This window comes from Oncorhynchus gorbuscha, linkage group LG11 (genome assembly GCF_021184085.1).
Source record: "Oncorhynchus gorbuscha isolate QuinsamMale2020 ecotype Even-year linkage group LG11, OgorEven_v1.0, whole genome shotgun sequence".
NCBI classification, from domain to species: domain Eukaryota; kingdom Metazoa; phylum Chordata; class Actinopteri; order Salmoniformes; family Salmonidae; genus Oncorhynchus; species Oncorhynchus gorbuscha.
The window spans coordinates 51,622,934-51,647,933 of NC_060183.1; the positions used below are offsets into that span (position 1 = coordinate 51,622,934).

Sequence of the window (25,000 nt, forward strand, 5' to 3'; positions counted from 1 at the left end):
AGGAATGATATTACTGTGGTATTACCAAGTGATGTACCAGTACATAGAGTGGCCATGAACAGACATTTAACACACACACACACACACACACACACACACACACACACACACACACACACACACACACACACACACACACACACACACACACACACACACACACACACACACACACACACACACACACACACACACACACACACACACACACACACACACACACACACACACACACACACATCCTCAATATCTTCAACTTGATTAGATACTGTTTGGCCAATAACAGAGGGGTGAAAATGGTGACTATAAGTGTACTGCACATTACTATGTTCAGACATTGACACATTGACACAGTGATTCTGAAGATCATTGACCAAGCAGAGTTCTGTCTGATATTAACCATCTCCTTCACATCCTGTCTGATATAGTGCAGTGGCGTAACACTGAGTAACTTCCTATCTCTGATGCTGCTCACACCAGACACTTTCATTCCTGGTAGACCAGAGGAGGCTGGTGAGCGGAGGACGGCTCATAATAATGACCGGAATGAAGTGAATGGAATGGGTTCAAACACCTGGTTGTCAAAACGACCAAAAGAAACCCCAAAAGTACAAATAATTACATTTGGAAAAAATGAAAATGAAAGGGACTGAATGTGCAAATTATTTTCATGGTGATATTACCGTGGTATTACCAACAACACCATCCTCTCACAATGAACATCTCTCCTGGTGTTGACATGAGTGTTGCAGTCTGCGGGGAGACTTGCTAGAGTGAGATACAGGGTGGGTCCTAGCTTGCTAGCCTATGTCTTAATTGAGTTACTGTGAGCTGTACACTAACTCGGCAAATGCACAGACATTGTTTCTAGGGTGAGAGAGAACAAGATTACAAAAAAAAACATGTTGTATACAAAAAGCCATAATGATGAAAATAACATGACACTACAGTCCAGCCTTTCTTCAGCTGTGTTTCTAAGACTCTGTCAGGGTACTTTAGTGTACTGCCCATGTTTACACATGAACTATACACAAAGACAAACATATCCCCTTTCTCTCTGACATATGGAGTCCTCACCGCTCAAGGCCACACCCATGTAGACATGTGTACAGGCACTGTATTCTATCGGTTCTGTAAACAGGGCAGCCCCACACCAAGGACTAAATGAGGGGCAGCAACTATCAAAGCCTCGACACACATACTGTTCACGTGTGTACACGCATCTACAAACACACATGCGTCTGATTGGACTGACTTCTTCCAAGGCAGAAAATGTGATTTATTTACTGGCTTATAGTGTATATTGCAGCAGACACTCAATGCTACAGAAATGGATATCATGTGTATTATTGAGCGTAAGCTACGAAGGCAATAGATTACATTGAAGACGTCATGTGAGGTGCCATCATTCAATTATACACTACATGTATACAGACTGGCAGTGTGTTCATATGGACTGTCAGACAAGAGCAATTGATGACAGGCTGAGTGCCATATTTTCTCATGCAACATGCAACTGTGAGCACATCTGTGGTTTATAAACACACACACACACGCACGCACGCACGCACGCACGCACGCACGCACGCACGCACGCACGCACGCACGCACACACGCACACACACACACACACACACACACACACACACACACACACACACACACACACACACACACACACACACACACACACACACACACACACAATCTTGAGTTCTTACCTCATATCGTCTCTATATATCTAGCTGTCTGACAGAAAATACTATTCCTCTCCAAATCTATTTTCAGTGAACCTGCAACTCAATCTGTCCAGGGTTACACTTCTCTCCATGCAGGGGTGGGCTGGGGGTCTCTTTCTCTAGTGCATTTCTCTCGACCAGGGCAGTGCAGGGATGGTGGGGGGATTAAAGGTGCTCAGTCCTGGGTCTGGAAATAGAATACAACCCCCGTCCCTACCACCACCACCACACATACATGCAAACCCCACCAAGAGGGGGGAACTACCAGGCAAACTGTGTGTGGAGTCTCCCATCACTGGGGAAAATCTCTGGATGATCCTCATTACTAGGGCTGGGAATTTCTAGGGACCTCACGATACTATCACGTTACGATACTATCACGATACGATACGATACGATCACGATACTTAGATGCCAATGTGATATGTGTCGAGATTCCCACGGTTCTGTATGTACTGTGATTCGATACTAAGATTTTATTGCAATTTCTCACCGTATGTCTGCTGCAGAGAGACAAGAGAGAACATGATAAAAACGAGATCTGATCAGTCATGGAAATAAAAGTGATGAAAACCAATGGGCTCCTTGTTTAAAAAGGAGATGGAGAACAAGCTATACTGGAGATTTGGTGCAGGTACAGCCAACTAGCTGTACAAAAATGATGGTGCGATATTGTCAAAACAATATTGTCACTAATCATGACCTCTTCTGGGTGTCTGATAAGGCAGCGACGATACCAGTATGGAGATACTTAATAGTATCGTGGCAATGAAACAAAATACAAAATGGATGTAACATTTTTTTTAGGAAAATCTCCCTAATGTTGGAAACAAACATCATTACGTTGTCATTCATTCTCAGGCAAACACTAGTGAAATGCCTGTGGTTTTATGGAACATTTGCGAGGTTGCTGAATGCTCTCTTACTGTTAGAAAGGGACTGTTGAAAAGTTCAGATGATACCCTGTGTTTGAATCAGAACCTATACAGCCTGTTTCACTATGAGGGGACATAGACCCACAGACGAGAGGAGAGAAGAGTGGAGCTTGAGACGTGAGAAAGCACACTCAGCCAGTCCAGTCAGTGTCAGAAAGAAGGACACAGAGTCATGACTCAGAACACTGAGCAGAGACAGAGGAGAGGGGAGAGTGAGACGTGAGAAAGCACACTCAGCCAGTCCAGTCAGTGTCAGAAAGAAGGACACAGAGTCATGACTCAGAACACTGAGCAGAGACAGAGGAGAGGGGAGAGTGAGACGTGAGAAAGCACACTCAGCCAGTCCAGTCAGTGTCAGAAAGAAGGACACAGAGTCATGACTCAGAACACTGAGCAGAGACAGAGGAGAGGGGAGAGTGAGACGTGAGAAAGCACACTCAGCCAGTCCAGTCAGTGTCAGAAAGAAGGACACAGAGTCATGACTCAGAACACTGAGCAGAGACAGAGGAGAGGGGAGAGTGAGACGTGAGAAAGCACACTCAGCCAGTCCAGTCAGTGTCAGAAAGAAGGACACAGAGTCATGACTCAGAACACTGAGCAGAGACAGAGGAGAGGGGAGAGTGAGACGTGAGAAAGCACACTCAGCCAGTCCAGTCAGTGTCAGAAAGAAGGACACAGAGTCATGACTCAGAACACTGAGCAGAGACAGAGGAGAGGGGAGAGTGAGGCATGTTACTGCAGCATTTGGAGCTCTGTGGCCATAGCAGGTGTGTGTCATAGCGTACGGTGTGGCTATACTGCTGGCCCAGTAAATGCTCTAATGTAACAGCCTGTGTTATGTAATGGGTGGTAAGGGACATTGGGTCAGTGCCTTGAGCACAGCTGAGGTGTTAGTGTGCTCTACACTGTTACATTCCACATGGAACTGGTCTCTCTATCTCTCTCTCTGTCTCTCTCTCTCTCCCCCCCTCTCTCTCTCCCTCTCTCTCCCTCCCTCTCTCTCTCTCTCTCTCTCTCCCCCTCTCTCCCTTCCCCCTCTCTCTCTCTCTCCCCCTCTCCCCCTCTCTCTCTCTCTCTCTCCCCCTCTCCCTCCCTCTGTCTCTCTCCCCCTCTCTCTCTCCCTCTCCCCCTCTCTCTCTCCCTCTCCCCCTCTCTCCCTCCCCCTCCCTCTCTCTCCCCCTCTCTCTCTCCCCCTCTCTCTCTCTCTCTCTCTCTCTCTCTCTCTCCTCTCCCCCCCCTCTCTCCCTCTCCCTCCCTCCCTCTCCCTCCAGTGTGTGCTGGTGATTTGCATAGAGGAGAAAAGCTAATGGAAATGTAAAACAGCATGTACAGTAACAACACTTGGTTTCGGGAGAGTCATTTAAGTGGTTTCAACACCACAATCAAATACACTATGTACACATGCCTCCACAGTGAAAATAACCCATTTACACAAATAGGATGACTCCTAACTAATAGAATGCTCACGAACCCCATCAAAAACCCTTTTGGCCAATTACAGTATATAACCAGTAATATGCTGTAATGACACATACACAGAATAGTAGAAAATAATAGACAAGACAACCAGGGGAGACATTAGAGGCCCCTGCTTAAGGCTGGCTTAGTTCCTTTCACTGGGTCTGACCACAGACTTTTGCTCACAAAGATACATCAAAGGAATACATCAAATCCTCCTGCACCACTTCTCAATGCTCAGCCCCCAAGTGGAAATTCAGCATGTAACAGTTCAAGGGCACCTTTTATTGAGTAGAAGTTATGAGGCTTACATCATTTTTTCATAACACCAACCATTATAAATGTTGGACACACAACTTTAATAAGTGCAGAAAGCCATTGCCAGGAACAAAATATTCAATTTTAATCCTTTATTTTCTTTCCACTGGAAATCTGTATTCCTCGCTGAAGTAAGAGTTTGCTAGTGAGCGATCAACTGTTTGATGTTTGGTATTAATACCTTTTCTAATTTGCAAGGCTCAAACTCCAAATCAAAAGGTGGCCAAAGCTGATGTGTCTGTTTCTGCAAAGCTGAGGAAGAGGACACTGGATACAAATAGAGACAAATCTCAGTCTGACAGGCAACAACTCTTAACCAACAACCCGTAGGGAACAGTCAGATCTAACCTTATGATAACCCCAATACAACCTGTGACCTCATTTCCTGTTGAAAACAACAAACAACCTTATCATCACATACAACCTGGACTCTTTCTCTCCAACAATAATAAGTGTGTCAGTAATCTTTGTGGTCAGCAGGATCATCAACATCTAGTCTTGACAAGCTATCGATGGATATGAGGGTAGGGTTCCACACAGGAGGGGCGTTCCTCTCTAACCTCTCCTGAGGCATTTAAGGACTGCTAACATTAAGTCACCCTTTGGGATCAATTACCACCGTGTCACAACTCAGAAGGACACCTGTCCGACACACACACACACGCACACACGCACACTAAGATACACGCACGCACGCACGCACGCACGCACGCACGCACGCACGCACACACACACACACACACACACACACACACACACACACACACACACACACACACACACACACACACACACACTATACTTGTGATGTATACTGCTACGATGACTATGATAGTGCCTGTGTTTTTTCAGAGCGTTCCAGATGTCAAAACGCTGCAGTATATCGGCGTAATGTTGTTATGAGAATGTAGTGGAGGGAGCATTGTAACACGGACTAGAGAATAGACATGCAGGCCTGCTGCTGGTGTCTCACCTCAGTGTGGCAGTATCAGATGTGTGTTAGTCAGGCTTGTTATCATAGGAGACATGGCCTCCTCCTGAGGGTAGGCACCATACAACGTACTGCTGACTGAGCAGCTTTCCCAATGCTGCTACAGACTCACTTTTCTCACACCGCTCCCTCTCTCCAATTCTCCCTCTCTTTTTCTTCCTGCCTCCATCTCTTTCTTTCTCTCTGCCCCCCTTATTCTCTCTCTCTCCCTCCCTCTCCATCTCTCTGCCTCTCTCCCTCTCTGCCACTCGTTCCCTCTCGCTCTGCCTCAATTCAAAAGGCTTTATTGGCATGGGAAACATATGTTTACATAGCCAAAGCAAGTGAAATAGATAATAAACAAAGGTGAAATAAACCCTCATGAAATTAACAGTAAACATTACACTCACAAAAATGTGTATCTCACAGTATTTTCAGGTCTCTCCAGAGATGTTAAATCGGGTTCAAGTGCAGGCTCTGGCTGGGCCACTCAAGGATATTCAGAGACTTGTCCCAAAGTCACTCCTGCGTTGTCTTGGCTGTATGCTTATGGTTGTTTCCTATTGGAAGGTGAACCTTTGCCCCAGTCTGATGTACTGAGTGCTTACTAGTCTCCCAGTCCCTGCAGCTGAGAAACATACCCAGAGCATGATGCTGCCACCACCATGTTTCACCTTTGGGATGGTGCCAGGTTTCTCCAGATGTGACGCCTGGCATTCAGGTCAAACAGTTCCATCTTGGTTTCATCAGACCAGAGAATGTTGTTTCTCATGTTCTGGGAGTCTTAAGGTAACCTTTTTGCAAACTCTAAGCGGGCTGTCATGTGCCTTTTACTGAGGACTGGCTTCCATCTGGCCACTCTAACATAAAGGACTGATTGGTGGTGCTTCAAGGATGGTTGTCCTTCTGGAAGTTTCTCCCATCTCCATAGAGGAACTATAGAGCTCTGTCAGAGTGACCATCGGGTGCTTTGTCACCTCCCTCACCAAGGCCCTTCTCCCCCGATTGCTCAGTTTGGCCAGGTGGCCAACTCTAGAAAGAGTTTTGGTGGTTAATGCGTTTGAGCCAATCACTTGTGTTGTGACAAGGTAGGGGGGTATACAGAAGATAACACTATTTCATATAAGTCCATATTACGGCAAGAACAGCTCAAATATTGCAAAGAGAAACAACAGTCCATCATTACTTTAAGACATGAAGGTCAGTCAATATGGAAAATGTCAAGAGGTTTAACATTTTCTTCAAGTGCATTCGCAAAAACCACCAAGCGCTATGATGAAACTGGCTCTCATGAGGATCGCCACAGGAGAGGAAGACCCAGAGTTACCTCTGCAGCAGAGGATAAGGTCATTAGAGTTACCAGCCTCAGAAATTGCAGCCCAAATAAATGCTTCACAGAGTTCAATTAACAGACACATCTCAACATCAACTGTACATAGGAGACTGTGTGAATCAGAACTTCATTGTAGAATTGCTGCAAAGAAACAACTAGTAAAGGACACTATAAGAAGAAGAGACTTGCGTCAGCCAAGAAAACACAAGCAATGGACATTAGACGGTGGAAATGTGTCCTTTGGTCTGGAGTCCAAATTGGAGATTATTGCTTCCAACCGCCGTGTCTTTGTGAGATGTGGTGTGGGTGAACGGATGATCTGCATGTGTATTTCCCACCGTAAAGCATGGAGGGGAGGAGGAGGTGTTATGGTGTGGGAGTGCGTTGCTGGTGACACTGTCTGATTTATTTAGAATTCAAGGCACACTTAACCAGAAAGGCTACCACAGCATTCTGCAGTGATACGCCATCCCACCTGGTTTGGGACTATCATTTGTTTTTCAACAGGACAATGACCCAACACACCTCCAGGCTGTGTAAGGGCTTTTACCAAGAAGGGGAGATTTGGAGTGCTGCATCAGATGACCTGGCCTCCACAATCCCCCGACCTCAACCAAATTGAGATGGTTTGGGATGAGTCAAACCGCAGACTGAAGGAAAAGCAGCCAACAAGTGCTCAGCATATGTGGGAACTCCTTCAAGACTGTTGGAAAATTATTCCAGGTGAAGCTGGTTGAGAGAATGCCAGGATTGTGCAACACTGTCATCAAGGCAAAGGGTGGCTATTTGAAGAATCTCAAATGTCAAATATAATTAGATTTGTTTCACACTCTTTTGGTGACTACACGTTTCCATATGTGTTACTTCAGAGTTTCTACAATGCTCTACAATGGAGAACATAGTCCAAATAAAGAAAAACCCTTGAATGAGTAGGTGTTCTAAAACTTTGACCGGTAGTGTACATCTGCCTCACCAGGCACCCATATTGGTAGGATGTGTGTATAGACATCCTAGTGCTAAGATGTCCTATCTGGATGACTTATGCACTGGGTTTGAACAGGCTACAGACAGTAACATAGGTTTATTTATCTTGGGTGATTTTAGTATAAATTGGAAGGATCATATTTTAACTCATTTTAACATTTTAACAAAATGAATGAGATGTGCCGAGAGCTGTGATTTGAAACAAATGGTTAATGATACTACTAGATCATCAACTAAGTTGGGTCATCGTTCAGATACATGCATTGATCTGATCTTCTGTAATATACCATTGCAATGCTTAAAAGGACAGACCTTTTGGACAGACCATAATATTGTGACAATAGCCATGAACACCAAGGTTCCAAATAAACCCCCAAGGATTGTGGTCAAGAGACATTTTAAAACATTTAATCGTGAGTTATTTCTAAATGATTTGGCTGCTGTACCCTGGGAGCTGATTTATCTAGAGGATGATTTAAATCACGCTACATAATGTTTTATTGATTTGCTCACTGAGGATATGGACCATCATGCACCAGTAAGAAAGAGTACAGTTGAGGTTTGTCAATCTCCATGGATTGATGATGAACTGCAGCCTTATCTAAACTAGAAATTGATGAAGAGAATTACGGAACACTCCATAATTAGGCAGTTAAATTAAATCGTAAGAAAAAAAACATATTTGACGAAAATGCTTTTATTGATTGTTAAGATTATTCTGAAAAGGTATGGAATACAGTGAAGGTTATGATCTTATGGACAATTTTTTACTTCGCTATGCTGCTCCCCAGGTAGCAGCTCCACTGAAATACATATTTAATTGGTAACTGGAAAAGGGGACGTTTGCAAATGTATGGAAGCATGTTAAACTGTGTTCTATCCTGAAAGACAGCAAAGAGCCCATTACTCCTGCCAATAGTCGACCAATTAGTCTACTCCCTTCACTCAGTAAGATATTGGAGAGTATTGTGAGTCGACAAATATGGGAGTACATGGAAAAGAATGATCTGATTACAGTCAATCAGCATGATTATCGCAAAATCCATTCCACTACCACTGCATTGGTGGACATGACTGACCATTGGCTCAATGCATTTGACTTAGTGGATCATGAAATCATTTTGACAAAATGAACGCCTTATGGGTTTAAGAAGGTAACATTGAATTGGGTACAGTCATATCTAACTGACAGGAAACAGTCATCCTATATCAATGGGTCATTTTCTTCCCCTCATGCTTTAAACTGTGGAATAGCGCAGAGCAGCTGCCTTGGGCAACTTCTTTACTCAACATTTACCAACAACCTTCCTTATGTCTTCTCTGAAACTCAAGCTAATATATTTACAGATGATACGACAATTTATACAGCCAGACAATCAGTTCAACAGGTACAGCACTACAAGTAGATCTAGGAAATATCAGGGAGTGGGTTTGCTGGAACACCAAGAAAACCAAGGTTATGTTGGTCTGTTCCACCAGGAAAAGGCCAACACAGCATGGGATACAATTAAGTATGGGGGAGTACAAATTGAGGAAGTGTCAGAAACCAAACGACTAGGAGTGCAGCTTGACAACTGCTTATCATGGTCGTCTCAAATAAATAATCTATGTAAAAACAATATTTTTAACAGCATGCTAGATCAGAAGGATAGCTACATATTTACTGGGAAAGATCCTTAGGCAAATAACACAAGCATTACTTGGGAGTCAGGTGAACTACTGTTCTGTAGTCTGGGGACATGCTTCAGCAAGTGAAATTAGGAGGCTGCAGATTGAACAGAACAGAGCAGCAAGGATTGTTTTAAGGTGGAGGTATGGTCCTTCTGTTGTAGTCAATCTCAATGCTCTTGGTTGGTCATCAATCAACAAGATAATTGAAAAATACATGCTTATTTTATTTCATAATGTACACCATTTAACACGGCCAAACTGTATTCACAACAGTATTCAGTTGGTAAGAAACAGACATTCAGTAAATACTAGGAATAGATTGTCCATCTGTGTGTTATCTACACAGAAAAAATAAATAGGCAAAATAACATTTCGATTTAGAGCAACTAAGAAATTGAATCGTTTATCTGAGCAAACCAAAAACTTTACAATATATAAATTCCAACAATACTTTAGAACCATTTAAATATAATAACTAAGAAAGTTGTGTGGACTAAGGAATCAATCTATGTTTTTACACTGTTTGAGTATTTAACAGGTCAATATGTCAGAGTTGTCAGGCCCTGACCGTAGATTGCTTTGTAGGTTTCTATTTTTAGTTTGTTCAGAGTGTGATGTGGGTGGGTAGTCTATGTTTTGTTCTATGTTTGTATTTCTATGTGTTTGGCCTGGTATGGTTCCCAATCAGAGGCAGCTGTCAATCGTTGTCTCTGATTGAGAACCACACTTAGGCAGCCTGGTTTCGTCCTTGAGTTGTGGGTAGTTGTTTTCTGTTTTGTGTGGATCACCTGACAGAACTGTTTCGTTCTTGCTATTCCTCGTTGTTATTTTGTTTAGTGTTCAGTTTTGATTAAATTTACAACATGAACACTTACCACGCTGCGTTTTGGTCTACTCCTTCTTCCACCAACGAAAACTGTTACAAGAGTATTATGTATGTTTGTAACAGTGTGTTATATGTGAAAATGTGATCGTATTATAAATTGTATTTTACTGTTTAATGACTCTTGGAAGATTAGTTCAAATGAGGACAAAAAGAGATCCTAATCAAATACAATGTCTCCATCTCCCTCTTTCCGCCTCTCTCTCCATCTCTACCTGCCTGCCTCTTTCCCTCTCTCTCTTTCTGCCTGCCTCTCTCTCTCTGCCTGCCTCTCTCTCTCTCCATCTCTCTCTGCCTGCCTCTCTCTCCATCTCTCTGCCTGCCTCTCTCTCCATCTCTCTCTGCCAGCCTCTCTCTCTCTCTGCCTCCTCTCTCTCTCTGCCTCTCTCTCTGCCTGCCTCTCTCTCCATCTCTATCTGCCTGCCTCTCTCTCTCTCTCTACCTTCCTCTCTCTCTCTCCCTGCCTCTCGCCTCCTGCCTCTCTCTCCCTCCGCATCTCTCTCTTTCCGGATCTCTCTCTCTCTTTCTCTGCATGCCTCTCTCTCTCTGCCTTACCCTCTCTTTATCTGCTTCTGCCTGCCTCGCTCTCCTTCTCTCTCTGCCTGCCTCTCCATCTCTCTCTCCCTTGCTCTCTCTGCCTGCCTTTCTCTCTCTGCCTGCCTTTCCCTCTCTGTCTGCCATTCACTCTCTCTCTGATCACACGATGTTCACAACCCTATCATCAGTCAATGATTAGCTAATATAAACATAATAATAACATATTGGCAACCAACCCAGGCGCTTATTTATAACATATTTACGGCATAATAATCAACCAAATGATACTTCAATCACAAAATAATTTCAATCTTAATCATGAACCAATCAATAACAGCATAATCTTGAATAACAATCAAATTATAAACCACATAATAGCGACATTATGAAGCAACGTGTTTATTTCTTGGACCTGCTTGTTACATATGATAAACCAAAGCCCAGTCCCTGACAATCACTGACTGATGAGAAAATGATATGAGGGAGAGAGCTTGAGTCAGATGCAGTTGACACGGACTGTTTTCACATTTCCAAACTAAAGGTTAACTGTTCAGCATAGAAGTCACATATGATGAAGATATGCCAATTTCAAAGGGCCTTCAGGCTTGCAGAACAAAATGGCCTCCAACTTCACTGGAACAATTTACAAGGTCAGGAGGATAATTGGGAGTTGTGCGATGGAATTAAATTGGTCCGGAGCAGACAATACATTCCACAAGGTCAATCTGAGAACTGTACTGTAGGCATCAAGGGAAATATGGATGGAATGATCTTGTGCCAGTGTCATATTGAATTAGCATCAAACCAACGCTTCTACAAAGCGATGAATACTGTCATGACAACTCACAAAGGAATCCGGTGCTATTCAGTGTTTCCTCAGCTAATGCAATAACAAGTCATGTGTTTGAAATAACTGCTAATCCTAGAATGAAATTAAACCAATAAAGTTGAATTGATGGACAGTCCTCTGATGATTCAGTTGGTCCCTCAGTTCAATTTATCATTGCTTTAATATTTGTGATACACCACCTGGATTCGGTCCAACCTAGCAACATTTGAAATTGTGTTTTTTAAATATTTTTTTTACATTGGATAAAAGTAGAGACTCCAAGCTAGAAAATGGTAGAACATACACTGCAGTTGAGGAAAAATGGGAAAGCAATTCTGCTTTGAAAGTTGATAAACTTGTAACCCACTTATGAGAAAATACCCTGTGAATGTTTTGGTACACATATTGGAGAGCTCTTCTTTGTCTACGCCCATTCAGCATCGTTCACACCCTCTTAAGCCACTGATCTCTTTAGGGATTCACAGTGTAGTAAACAACCAACGATTGAAAGTAGTAGTAAAAAGTAGTAGTAAAAATATACTTTATCTAGTCCTCGGCCTATATCCTAATCTGATTTTGGTGCAGGTCATATAATAATAATAATAATATATGCCATTTAGCAGACGCTTTTATCCAAAGCGACTTACAGTCATGTGTGCATACATTCTACGTATGGGTGGTTCGAACCCACATTACCATGCTCTACCAACTGAGCTACAGAACCACATATCGTTCTTCACATTACCGTCTCTGGTAAATCAAATCAAATCTATGTTTATTTGCCACATGCACCGGATACAGAAGGAAGTGTACATGATACAGTGAAATGGTTACTTGCAGTTTGGAATATTTTCTTTAGACATGTAGCTAGCTAGCTAAACAATGAACCATAATCCCAACTCTAATGCTGTTTTCAAAACAACTGGGACCTCGGAAATCGGTCAAAACTCTCAAGAGCGGTCAAAACAACTGGGATCTCGGAAATCTCAAGACTTTCGAGCGGTCAAAACAACTGGGAACTCTGAAAAAAATAGAGCTCCGAATGGTCATCCAACTTGGAAATCGTACTCGGGAACCCGGGTCTCTTTCTGGAGCTCAGACTTTCCGACCTGAAGATCACTGACGTCCTGATTTGACCTCGTATTTTTCAGATTTTCCACTAGTTTTGAACGCGGCAATACTACCATGCATTAATCTGCAGGTACCTAAAGCTAACCAACTAGATTAAATGTTAGCTAGCTAGCTAACATTATGCTAGCTAACAGTAAGCTTTAACTTGCAATGAAAACAACTTTCTGGCAAAATTAGAAACGTACAATATCTGAAAATGTAGCTAGACTCTTACCCGTATACATGGATGAACGCTTCTCCCTCTCTGTCATGGATGCCATGGTTGCCCTTAGTTTGAAGATGTAATCCGGAGACAGGTGTTTTATACAACAGCCTTCTGTGTGTTATCTTTTTGGACTGTCTGCAGTTGGCAATCATCTCTCTGCTTGTATTTGTATCTGCCAAGGCAGCAGCTACTCTTCCACACGGTCCAGCAAAATTAAGGCAGTTTATACAATTTAAAAAAACATTACAATACTTTCACAGACTGTGTGCCCTCAGGCCCCCTACTCCACCACTACCACATATATACAGTACAAAATCCACGTGTACGTGTGTGTATAGTGTGTTGTAACATCTTCATCAGAAGATGCTGCAACGTCTGGTTCAATTCAAATGTTTTTACCTAAATCAGGGTTTTCCTCATTATCTGATTCATTTTCAGAGTCAGAGAGAGTCAGTATGGCACAATCCTCCTCCAGAAAGTAGTCCATCACAACTTTTTCCCACTGAGCTTTGTCGAATAACTTCAGGATAGCAATGTTGAGAGCAGCAGCAAACTTTTCAGTTCATGATATCTTTAATAAAAAGCCGCAGTAGACATGATTATACATACATACTGAGCAGCTCATGTTATAGAAGCACGCTACAAGGCAGACCAATCTGAACTCATCTCACGGCATGTCCAGCCCATCCATTATCTCAGCCAATCATGGGTAGCGGGATGGTTCTTATTTTTTTAGGTGGCTAAACCAACTAGGCTTGTAATTTAACAATTGTATTCGTATTTACATACAGCATACACATTTGTTATTAAGGCACATGAAAGCTCACATGTTCCAGACAGCATTTCTGCAACAAAACATTCTTATTTTTATTAAAAAATAAAATAAACTTTCAAATGCCTCTCCTAGGAAGTAGTGATGTGCAACATAAGCCTAGTTTCATGAAATGGGTAAAATGTTTTCCTCCATCGACTGTAGAGATACTATGTATGACTAAACAACATTTTCCGGGTTAAAAACCCTAGTCTGGACTAGGGCTGTTATGGTGACTGTATTACTGCCACACCAGCGTACACGAGTCATGACCGCAGTCAAATTCCACATGACCGTTTAGTCACGGTAATTAGGCTGTTCCAAAACTGTGCTCTGATGCTGCTGATGGTCATTAGTAGCCCACCAACTTGTGAACTGCCAGTCACTAATGGCCTGATACTCAGTGATCTATTGTCCCTCTAATCACTCTGACATCAATGCAAAAGCATGTTGCGCAACCTTTCTATAGGCTAAGCAATTTCGTGAGAAAAGTTTTGATGGCCTCTATTTAAAAGAGGATGATCCCATCAGCTTTCTATGGGCTAGGACTACTATACACTATATACACAAAAGTATGTGGACACCCCTTTAAATTGAGTGGATTCGGCTATTTCAGCCACACCTGTTGCTGACATGTGTATACAAACAAGCACACAGCCATGCAATCTCCATAGTAGAATAGTAGAATGGCCTTCCTGAAGAGCTCATTGACTTACAATGTGGGACCGTCATAGGATGCCACCTTTCCAACAAGTGAGTTCATCAAATTTCTGCCCTGCTAGAGATTCCCTGGTCAACTGTTAGTGTTGTTATTGTGAAGTGGAAACGTCTAAGAGCAACAATGGCTCAGCCGCGACGTGTTAGGCCAGACAAGCTCACAGAACGGGACAGCCGAATGTTGAAGCACATTACACGTAAAAATGTGCCTGTGCTCGGGTGCTACATTCACTACTGAATTCCAACTGCCTATGGAAGCAACATCAGCACAAGAACTGTTTGTTGGGAGCTTCATGAAATGAGATTCCATGCAGCCACACAAGGCTAAAATCACTATGCGATATTCCAAGTGCTGGCTGGAGTGGTGTAAAGCTCACTGCCATTGGAAACGCGTTCTCTGGAGTGATGAATCAAGCTTCTTCATCTGGCAGTCCGACAGACAAATCTGGGTTTGGCGGATGCCAGGACAATGCTACCTGCCCCAATGCATATTGCCATACTGTAAAGTTTGGTGGCTGAGGAATAATGGTCTGGGGCTGTGGTTCATGGTTCGGGCTAGACCCCTTAGTTCCATTGAAGGGAAATCTTAAGGCGACAGCATACAGTGACATTTTAGACGATTCTGTGCTTCTAACTTTGTGGTAACAGTTTGGGGAAGGCCCTTTCCTGTTTCAGCATGACAATGCCCCCGTGCACAAAGCGAGGTCCATACAGAAATAGTTTGCCAAGATTGGTGTGCAAGAACTTGAATGGCCTGCACAGAGGCCTGACCTCAACACCATCGAACACCTTTGGGATAATTTGCCAACTGTGAGCCAGGCCTAATCGCCCAACATCAGTGGCCAAACACACTAATGCTTGTGGCTGAATGGAACCAAGTCCCTGCAGCAATGTTCCAACATCTAGTGGAAAGCCTTCCCAGAAGAGTGGAGGCTGTTACAGGAAAAAAGGGAGGACCATATTAATGCCCATGATTTTAGAATGAGATGTTCAACAAGCAGGTGTCCACATACTTTAGGTCATTTAGTGTATTTATTTCTCAACTTTCCTAATATTAAGCACATTGCTTGCTTTACAACAGGAGTATAGCCTACCTGGCTGGCATGAAGATGAACTGTGGGAAAGTGTCCTCCATTCGCTATTTAAGTGGATATATCATGTTTTGTCATTGATTATCATGTCTTGTCCCTGTGCTTCCCTTCTATTCGTTTCCCTCTGCTGGTCTTATTAGGTTCTTTCCCTCTTTCTATCTCTCTCTCCCCCTCCCTCTCTCGCTCTCTCGCTCTCTCTCTCTATCGTTCCGTTCCTGCTCCCAGCTGTTCCTCATTCTCCTAACTACCTCATTTACTCTTTCACACCTGTCCCCTATTTTGCCCTCTGATTAGAGTCCCTATTTCTCCCTCTGTTTTCCGCTTCTGTCCTTGTCGGATCATTGTTTGATGTTTGCTGTTCTGTGTCCTTGTTCCGCCCTGTCGTGTTTCTGCCTTCTTCAGATGCTGCGTGTGAGCAGGTGTCTATGTCAGCTACGGCCTGTGCCTTCCCGAAGCGACCTGCAGTCTGTGGTCGCGTCTCCAGTCGTTCCTCTCTACTGACGAGAGGATTTCAGTTTTCCTGTTTTGTATTTACCGGAGATAATATCCAGGATTATCGTTTTTGTTAACAACTGGAATAAAGACTCTGTTTCTGTTAAGTCGCTTTTGGGTCCTCATTCACCAGCATAACAGGATAGATGACATGTATTCTTTGTCCTGCCCCAGTTCCAACAGGTGTATGATAATGGTCCATTCTAAATCAAATCAAATTTAACACATATATTATTTAGTGTATGTAAAGACCAGATTAAATTAAGAATTGTCTGATGGATGACAATATTAGCCTGTCACTTGTGAATGATGTATTATCACTTGTGAATGATGCCCAGCTTGTGCAGTAAGGCAAGGAACAACACATGCCTATATTTTGTATTTTTTACTTTTCCAAATCATAGTCGCACACATTATGTAGCCTAGCCCATAGACCTATATGTTTTGATAAGGTTTGTATCACAACTAAAGTGGCCAAATAACTCCAAACATAGCCTATAGGCCTAGGAACAGGTTAAAGAGCACATAGCCTACAGAGAACATATCCTACAGAGCAGATAGCCTACAGAGCACATAGCCTACAAAGCACATAGTTAACAGAGCACATAGTCACAGAGCACATGGCCCACAGAGAAGATAGCCTACAGAGCACATAACCTACAGAGCACATAGCCTACAGAGCAGATAGCCTACAGAGCACATAGTCTACAGAGCACATGGCCCACAGAGAAGATAGCCTACATAGCACATAGCCTACAGAGCACATGGCCTACAAAGCACATAATTAACAGAGCACATAGTCACAGAGCACATAGCCTACAGAGCACATGGCCTACAAAGCACATAATTAACAGAGCACATAGTCACAGAGCACATGGCCCACCGAGAAGATAGCCCACAGAGCACATAGCCTACAGAGCACATGGCCTACAGAGCACATGGCCCACAGAGCACATAGCCCACAGAGCACATAGCCTACAGAGCACATAGCCTACAGAGCAGATAGCCTACAGAGCACATAGCCTACAGAGCACATAGCCTACAGAGCACATAGCCTACAGAGCCTAGTGAAACATGTTTTTATAAGCCCAGTCATTGTGCAATCATATGTGAAAATAAATCGTTTTGACTGGCCACTATTTAATTAAAAGAGGATCCCAGCTTTCTTGTGCTGCTATATTTTTTGCTCAATTCTGAAAAGCAAACACATGAATCCACTTTAAAACATAGTAAACGTAGGCTGCGTGTGAGTTTCAAGTTTGGATAAGATCCTTTTCACCATAAAAATGCACCTACATAATAAAGCATTCCATGCATCATCGCATTTGCAGACATACGTAAGACGGCCTACTATTTCTAATGTGATGATGAGTAGATTGGATAGTCATAATTTAGGCTAATAATATAACTCAATCACTGTTTGCAAAATAATACTGTTCAATGCATGGCTAAGCGAGTATAGCGTAGAGTAGGCCTGGGCTACATCAGCTACGGTTCTTCTTTCTTTGTATAGGAAAAACGTGGCCTTTCATAAACACATTTCATGCAATTCTACTACACTTTATACGACTGTAGACATTAGCAGAATCTTTTATAATAACGGTAGCCTACTCTGCTGACACTGACAAACAGATCAATAAAAACTACGATGTCCATATACTAGACCTACAAGAACGGAAGACACATACAATTTGACATCCATCTAAACTGGAGGAGGAAATTATTGTAAAAATAATCACTTTTAAGTAGCACTGACCCAACCAACAGTGATAAATAGTGAATATGTGCAGTGCACACTCACCAGGGATATTTCCCATGCTCTCCAGTGGTGCCAATAAGGTGCCAATAAGACAGGCTACACTGTTGTTCGCTCAATTATGTTGAGAATTTGTCTTTTCATTGTCTTCTCTTTACATCAATAACCATTTGCTTTCCAAACTGTTTTCCCACAAATGTATTTTGAAATATTGCGACATGCCTGGCTTGGCCTCTCAGAAAACACAGTCGCAACTCAGCAATAATCTGCCCAAATTGCGTACACTGTTTTTCCTTTCGACTGTACAATAAGATCAAAACAACGTATTATTTCTAAAGGAGCTAATGATCCTCTGTGGCCAAATGATGCCTTAGTAGCCTTTTAAAAATGATTTCATGTATTTCTGTATAGACAGGAGTAAGCAAATTAAGATATATCATTTTGGCTATTTAATTTGCTTTAGGGAAAGTTTAGCTTCCTCTATCCTTATGGGTGTGCTGCTTATGATTGCACATTAAAAACATAACCGCACATAACCTCCATTCGCTATTCGAGTGCATTTTAAATCAAAAATAATTCCACCCATAGGCTATATGTAAAGAGCAGATTAAATGAAGAATAGTCTGATGGGTGGGAATATTATCAAGTGCATGTCAAATTGTGAATGAGAGACTGATGATGTGTGAAGAAACAGAGCAGAGCTCATGCCTTTCGTGCAACTTTTTCAAGTCATCATTAGAGTCGCATCCTGCAGCCTTAGAATGTATTAACTATCAAAGCATAAAGCCTAAAGTTTGTATCACAACTGAGGTTGCATAAATGACTCTAAATGCAGCATATGGGAGGATCTGATTCTTTGTTAACCGGTCAGGGTGTGACTCGGGTTTTTGGCCATGTGTGTTTCCCAATCAGAGGCAGCTGTCTATCGTTGTCTCTGATTGGGGATCACATATAAGTTGTCATTTTCCTTTTGGGTTTTGTGGGATCTTGTTTTCTGTTTTGTGTCTGTACCTGACAGAACTGTGCGCTTTCACTTTGGATATTTTGTTTGAGTGTTTTTTCGAAAATAAAAATCATGAACACGTTCCACGCTTCGCCTTGGTCTACTCATTCTGCCAACGAGAGCCGTTACACACTCCTTCAGAAATCGTTTGGAGAACATATCCTTTCTATTTTACTCAGCTATTTTCAATTGTATTCTTCATACTATAAAATAAAGCTATGGAATTCTAAGCACATTTCATCTGCAAAATGAACTAGTTTAGCCCACAGCCATTTGACGTAGCCAGATCAGGACCTAACATAAGGACAACTCAGAGTGTGCTATTCTGTTATTCTGAAATAGACTACATTTTCTTCATATCATGTTTCTTTAGACTTGTCTAAAATAAATAATGGCTTTATTGTGATGGTGTAGGCTATATTAAATGGATTTATGAGGCTTTTGAAAACGTATATGTTCCAATGGTCTGCATCAGCGGCTTGTAGACTAGGGTGAAAGCCAGGAGATGCTAAACGTGTTTATGTTATTTGCATGACAATAAACGTCTGACAAAATGTAATGACTGCCACAGCCCTAGTTTGGACACATCGCTGCTGAAAACAATCTGTTGGAAGCTCGATTTGCTGCTTGACTTGTTGTTTTCTCTCTTCCCACAAACCCCAGGCTCAATTGTGAATGTGAAATAATAAAAACAGACATGTTCTTCATTAGATCCTGTATGAAACAGTCTGAGACAAAGCCAGAGCTTGACTCCTGTATCCTAGTCTCCTAGTTGACTCCTGTATCCTAGTCTCCGAGTTGACCCCTGTATCCTAGTCTCCTAGTTGACTCCTATATCCTAGTCTCCTAGTTGACTCCTGTATCCTAGTCTCCTAGTTGACTCCTGTATACTAGTCTCCTAGTTGACTCCTGTATCCTAGTCTCCTAGTTGACTCCTGTATCCTAGTCTCCTAGTTGACTCCTGTATCCTAGTCTCCTAGTTGACTCCTGTATCCTAGTCTCTTAGTTGACTCCTGTATCCTAGTCTCCTAGTTGACTCCTGTATCCTAGTCTCTTAGTTGACTCCTTTATCCTAGTCTCCTAGTTGACTCCTGTATCCTAGTCTCCTAGTTGACCCCTGTATCCTAGTCTCCTAGTTGACCCCTGTATCCTAATCTCCTAGTTGACTCCTGTATCCTAGTCTCCTAGTTGACTCCTGTATCCTAGTCTCCTAGTTGACCCCTGTATCCTAGTCTCCTAGTTGACTCCTGTATTCTAGTTGACTCCTGTATCCTAGTCTCCTAGTTGACCCCTGTATCCTAGTCTCCTAGTTGACTCCTGTATCCTAGTCTCCTAGTTGACTCCTGTATCCTAGTCTCCGAGTTGACTCCTGTATCCTAGTCTCCTAGTTGACTCCTGTATACTAGTCTCCTAGTTGACTCCTGTATCCTAGTCTCCTAGTTGACTCCTGTATCCTAGTCTCCTAGTTGACTCCTGTATCCTAGTCTCTTAGTTGACCCCTGTATCCTAGTCTCCTAGTTGACTCCTGTATCCTAGTCTCCTAGTTGACTCCTGTATCCTAGTCTCCTAGTTGACTCCTGTATCCTAGTCTCCGAGTTGACTCCTGTATCCTAGTCTCCTAGTTGACTCCTGTATACTAGTCTCCTAGTTGACTCCTGTATCCTAGTCTCCTAGTTGACTCCTGTATCCTAGTCTCCTAGTTGACTCCTGTATCCTAGTCTCTTAGTTGACTCCTTTATCCTAGTCTCCTAGTTGACTCCTGTATCCTAGTCTCCTAGTTGACTCCTGTATCCTAGTCTCCTAGTTGACTCCTGTATCCTAGTCTCCTAGTTGACCCCTGTATCCTAATCTCCTAGTTGACTCCTGTATCCTAGTCTCCTAGTTGACTCCTGTATCCTAGTCTCCTAGTTGACCCCTGTATCCTAGTCTCCTAGTTGACTCCTGTATCCTAGTCTCCTAGTTGACTCCTGTATCCTAGTCTCCTAGTTGACTCCTGTATCCTAGTCTCTTAGTTGACTCCTGTATCCTAGTCTCCTAGTTGACTCCTGTATCCTAGTCTCTTAGTTGACTCCTTTATCCTAGTCTCCTAGTTGACTCCTGTATCCTAGTCTCCTAGTTGACTCCTGTATCCTAGTCTCCTAGTTGACCCCTGTATCCTAGTCTCCAAAGGAAGAAATAGGGACTCTAATCAGGGGAAAGATCAGGAACCGGTGTGGGACTAAATGATTGATTAGGGGGAATAACAGTTGATTAGGGAACCTAATAAGACCACTCCTGTATCCTAGTCTCCTAGTTGACTCCTGTATCCTAGTCTCCTAGTTGACCCCTGTATCCTAGTCTCCTAGTTGACTCCTGTATCCTAGTCTCCTAGTTGACTCCTGTATCCTAGTCTCCTAGTTGACTCCTGTATTCTAGTTGACTCCTGTATCCTAGTCTCCTAGTTGACCCCTGTATCCTAGTCTCCTAGTTGACTCCTGTATCCTAGTCTCCTAGTTGACCCCTGTATCCTAGTCTCCTAGTTGACTCCTGTATCCTAGTCTCCTAGTTGACTCCTGTATCCTAGTCTCTTAGTTGACTCCTGTATCCTAGTCTCCTAGTTGACTCCTGTATCCTAGTCTCTTAGTTGACTCCTTTATCCTAGTCTCCTAGTTGACTCCTGTATCCTAGTCTCCTAGTTGACTCCTGTATCCTAGTCTCCTAGTTGACCCCTGTATCCTAATCTCCTAGTTTACATTTACATTTACATTTAAGTCATTTAGCAGACGCTCTTATCCAGAGCGACTTGACTCCTGTATCCTAGTCTCCTAGTTGACTCCTGTATCCTAGTCTCCTAGTTGACCCCTGTATCCTAGTCTCCTAGTTGACTCCTGTATCCTAGTCTCCTAGTTGACTCCTGTATTCTAGTTGACTCCTGTATCCTAGTCTCCTAGTTGACCCCTGTATCCTAGTCTCCTAGTTGACTCCTGTATCCTAGTCTCCTAGTTGACTCCTGTATCCTAGTCTCCGAGTTGACTCCTGTATCCTAGTCTCCTAGTTGACTCCTGTATACTAGTCTCCTAGTTGACTCCTGTATCCTAGTCTCCTAGTTGACTCCTGTATCCTAGTCTCCTAGTTGACTCCTGTATCCTAGTCTCCTAGTTGACTCCTGTATCCTAGTCTCTTAGTTGACTCCTGTATCCTAGTCTCCTAGTTGACTCCTGTATCCTAGTCTCTTAGTTGACTCCTTTATCCTAGTCTCCTAGTTGACTCCTGTATCCTAGTCTCCTAGTTGACTCCTGTATCCTAGTCTCCTAGTTGACTCCTGTATCCTAGTCTCCTAGTTGACTCCTGTATCCTAGTCTCCTAGTTGACCCCTGTATCCTAGTCTCCTAGTTGACTCCTGTATCCTAGTCTCCTAGTTGACTCCTGTATCCTAGTCTCCTAGTTGACCCCTGTATCCTAGTCTCCTAGTTGACTCCTGTATCCTAGTCTCCTAGTTGACTCCTGTATCCTAGTCTCCTAGTTGACTCCTGTATTCTAGTTGACTCCTGTATCCTAGTCTCCTAGTTGACCCCTGTATCCTAGTCTCCTAGTTGACTCCTGTATCCTAGTCTCCTAGTTGACCCCTGTATCCTAGTCTCCTAGTTGACTCCTGTATCCTAGTCTCTTAGTTGACTCCTGTATCCTAGTCTCTTAGTTGACTCCTGTATCCTAGTCTCCTAGTTGACTCCTGTATCCTAGTCTCTTAGTTGACTCCTGTATCATAGTCTCCTAGTTGACTCCTGTATCCTAGTCTCCTAGTTGACTCCTGTATCCTAGTCTCTTAGTTGACTCCTGTATCCTAGTCTCCTAGTTGACTCCTGTATCCTAGTCTCCTAGTTGACTCCTGTATCCTAGTCTCTTAGTTGACTCCTGTATCCTAGCCTCCTAGTTGACTCCTGTATCCTAGTCTCCTAGTTGACTCCTGTATCCTAGTCTCCTAGTTGACTCCTGTATCCTAGTCTCCTAGTTGACCCCTGTATCCTAGTCTCCTAGTTGACTCCAGTATCCTAGTCTCCTAGTTGACTCCTGTATCCTAGTCTCCTAGTTGACTCCTGTATCCTAGTCTCCTAGTTGACTCCTGTATCCTAGTCTCCTAGTTGACTCCTATATCCTAGTCTCCTAGTTGACTCCTGTATCCTAGTCTCCTAGTTGACTCCTGTATCCTTGTCTCCTAGTTGACTCCTGTATCCTAGTCTCCTAGTTGACCCTTGTATCCTAGTCTCCAAGTTAACTCCAGTATCCTAGTCTCCTACTTGACACAGGTATCCTAGTCTATTCCACCCACTCCTAGTTACAGACCACAGTTCTTTAAATTTGGTCTGGTTTAATGGTTTTTAAGAGCAGCTTATCTATGTTTATTTTAGGTACATATACGCACTCACTTTAAGAACCATTTAATGTATGTGGAGTAGTGTATGTGTGTGTTGTGGGTGCTGAAGTGGCTCATTTTGAGTTTGCTGTGTGTGTGTGTGTGTGTGTTGTGTGTGTGTGTGTGCTGTGTGTGTGTGTGTGTGTGTGTGTGTGTGTGTGTGTGTGTGTGTGTGTGTGTGTGTGTGTGTGTGTGTGTGTGTGTGTGTGTGTGTGTGTGTGTGTGTGTGTGTGTGTGTGTGTGTGTGTGTGTGTGTGTGTGTGTGTGTGAGTGCGTGTGCATGCTTGCTTAGGGTCAGACTGTCTTTGCCGTTTTAAGTTGTAAAGACCATACCACCAGATGCAAATGAAGCCCTCAAGGGCCTTATGGGTAGGTTTAAAATAAATGTGTTGCCCCCCGAGGCATTTCAGTTAGAGGGGCCTCGGGGGCCAGAGTGTGAAATCAAACCCCGGTGTTGTGGTTTCTTCCCCTCAGAGTAGCCTCCCTCAAACACAGCTGGCCTTCACTGAGGCACATATGGACACAGGAGGTAGACACATTATCATGCATGTACACTGAATCTGGTTTAGGGGTTCAACTCAATCCCTGTGCTATGTGACTCTGCAACTCTGGACCAGGTATGATCTCAAGTAATTGGGTAAGATATTTGTCTAGATAAGGACTGCATGTAAACTACATACGTAGATGCCATTACCCTGTAAGTCGCTCTGGATAAGAGCGTCTGCTAAATGACTTAAATGTAATGTAATGTAATGTAAGTGCATGGCGAGAAGCAGAACAGCTCAGGTAATTGCTACCTAGAGATGACTTTGGGTGAAACATATTGGCCTGCCCATTTGGTGTGATTGACGTAGCATGCGTGATGGTAACTGCTCTCCTGGGACTCTCCACATGGCTCCATTGTGTGCCCATTAGGACCATGTCCCCATGATGTCATAGAGCGTGGCTGGTGCCTACACCAGCTCTCATCAAAGACCAGCACAGTGGAGTGGAGCTTTATTACTCCCACACAGGAAGGGGCTGCAGTCCACTCTGCTCTCCCCCACTCCATATATACTATATTATAGCAGTGTGTTTTTCCCCAGTCTCCTAGCGACCCTTACCTAAACAAGATGTATCAAAACGGGTGCATGACATCACCGCAGGCACAATTATACGTTATAAAGAGCATTCTATTTCTTGTAAAACATTTACACCTTTTTTTGCATTAGTATGGCCTCAGCTCCAGAAACACACACAACAGGCTTCGTGTTAAGAGTTGTGGGCCTGTACGTCCCAGTCCTTTTGGAGTGGAACATTGGAGGTGGGACAGATAGAAACAGGAGTACTTGATTCTCCAAATGAAACGGAAAAGCACTCGGTATCTGCCACTGGTTTCAGCTCTAACTGAGGACAGAGGATCCCTTTCCGCAGAAATGACAGCCAGACAGCATTGTCTATTGTCATTGGAAGTGTAAAATGAGTTCCAGTCCTGGGTAATCTGTGGTGGCTGTGATAGAGTGATGGCTGGAGCGTCAGAGGCCCTAACTCAGAACAGGACTGGACAATTTCTCACGGGCAAGACTGTGGTCTTTTGCTCCCCCCAACCTACCTCCCCAAGAAATGTCTCCCAGAACATTCCAGAAGGAGGGTATAATAGAGAAACAACACTGAAAGAGAGAAAGACATGGAGAGAAAGAAAGAAAGAAAAGGTATCAGTTTCGCCTAAGAGAGGAATGTTCTGCATGGAACAATGCAGATTATATTT

General features: G+C 43.2%; 1 protein-coding gene across 1 annotated transcript in view; it reads right to left on the bottom strand.

Annotated features, from left to right (window-relative positions):
- Positions 1-25,000, bottom strand: part of LOC124048894 (retinoic acid receptor RXR-alpha-A-like) — a 263,797-nt gene that overhangs the window by 28,822 nt on the left and 209,975 nt on the right.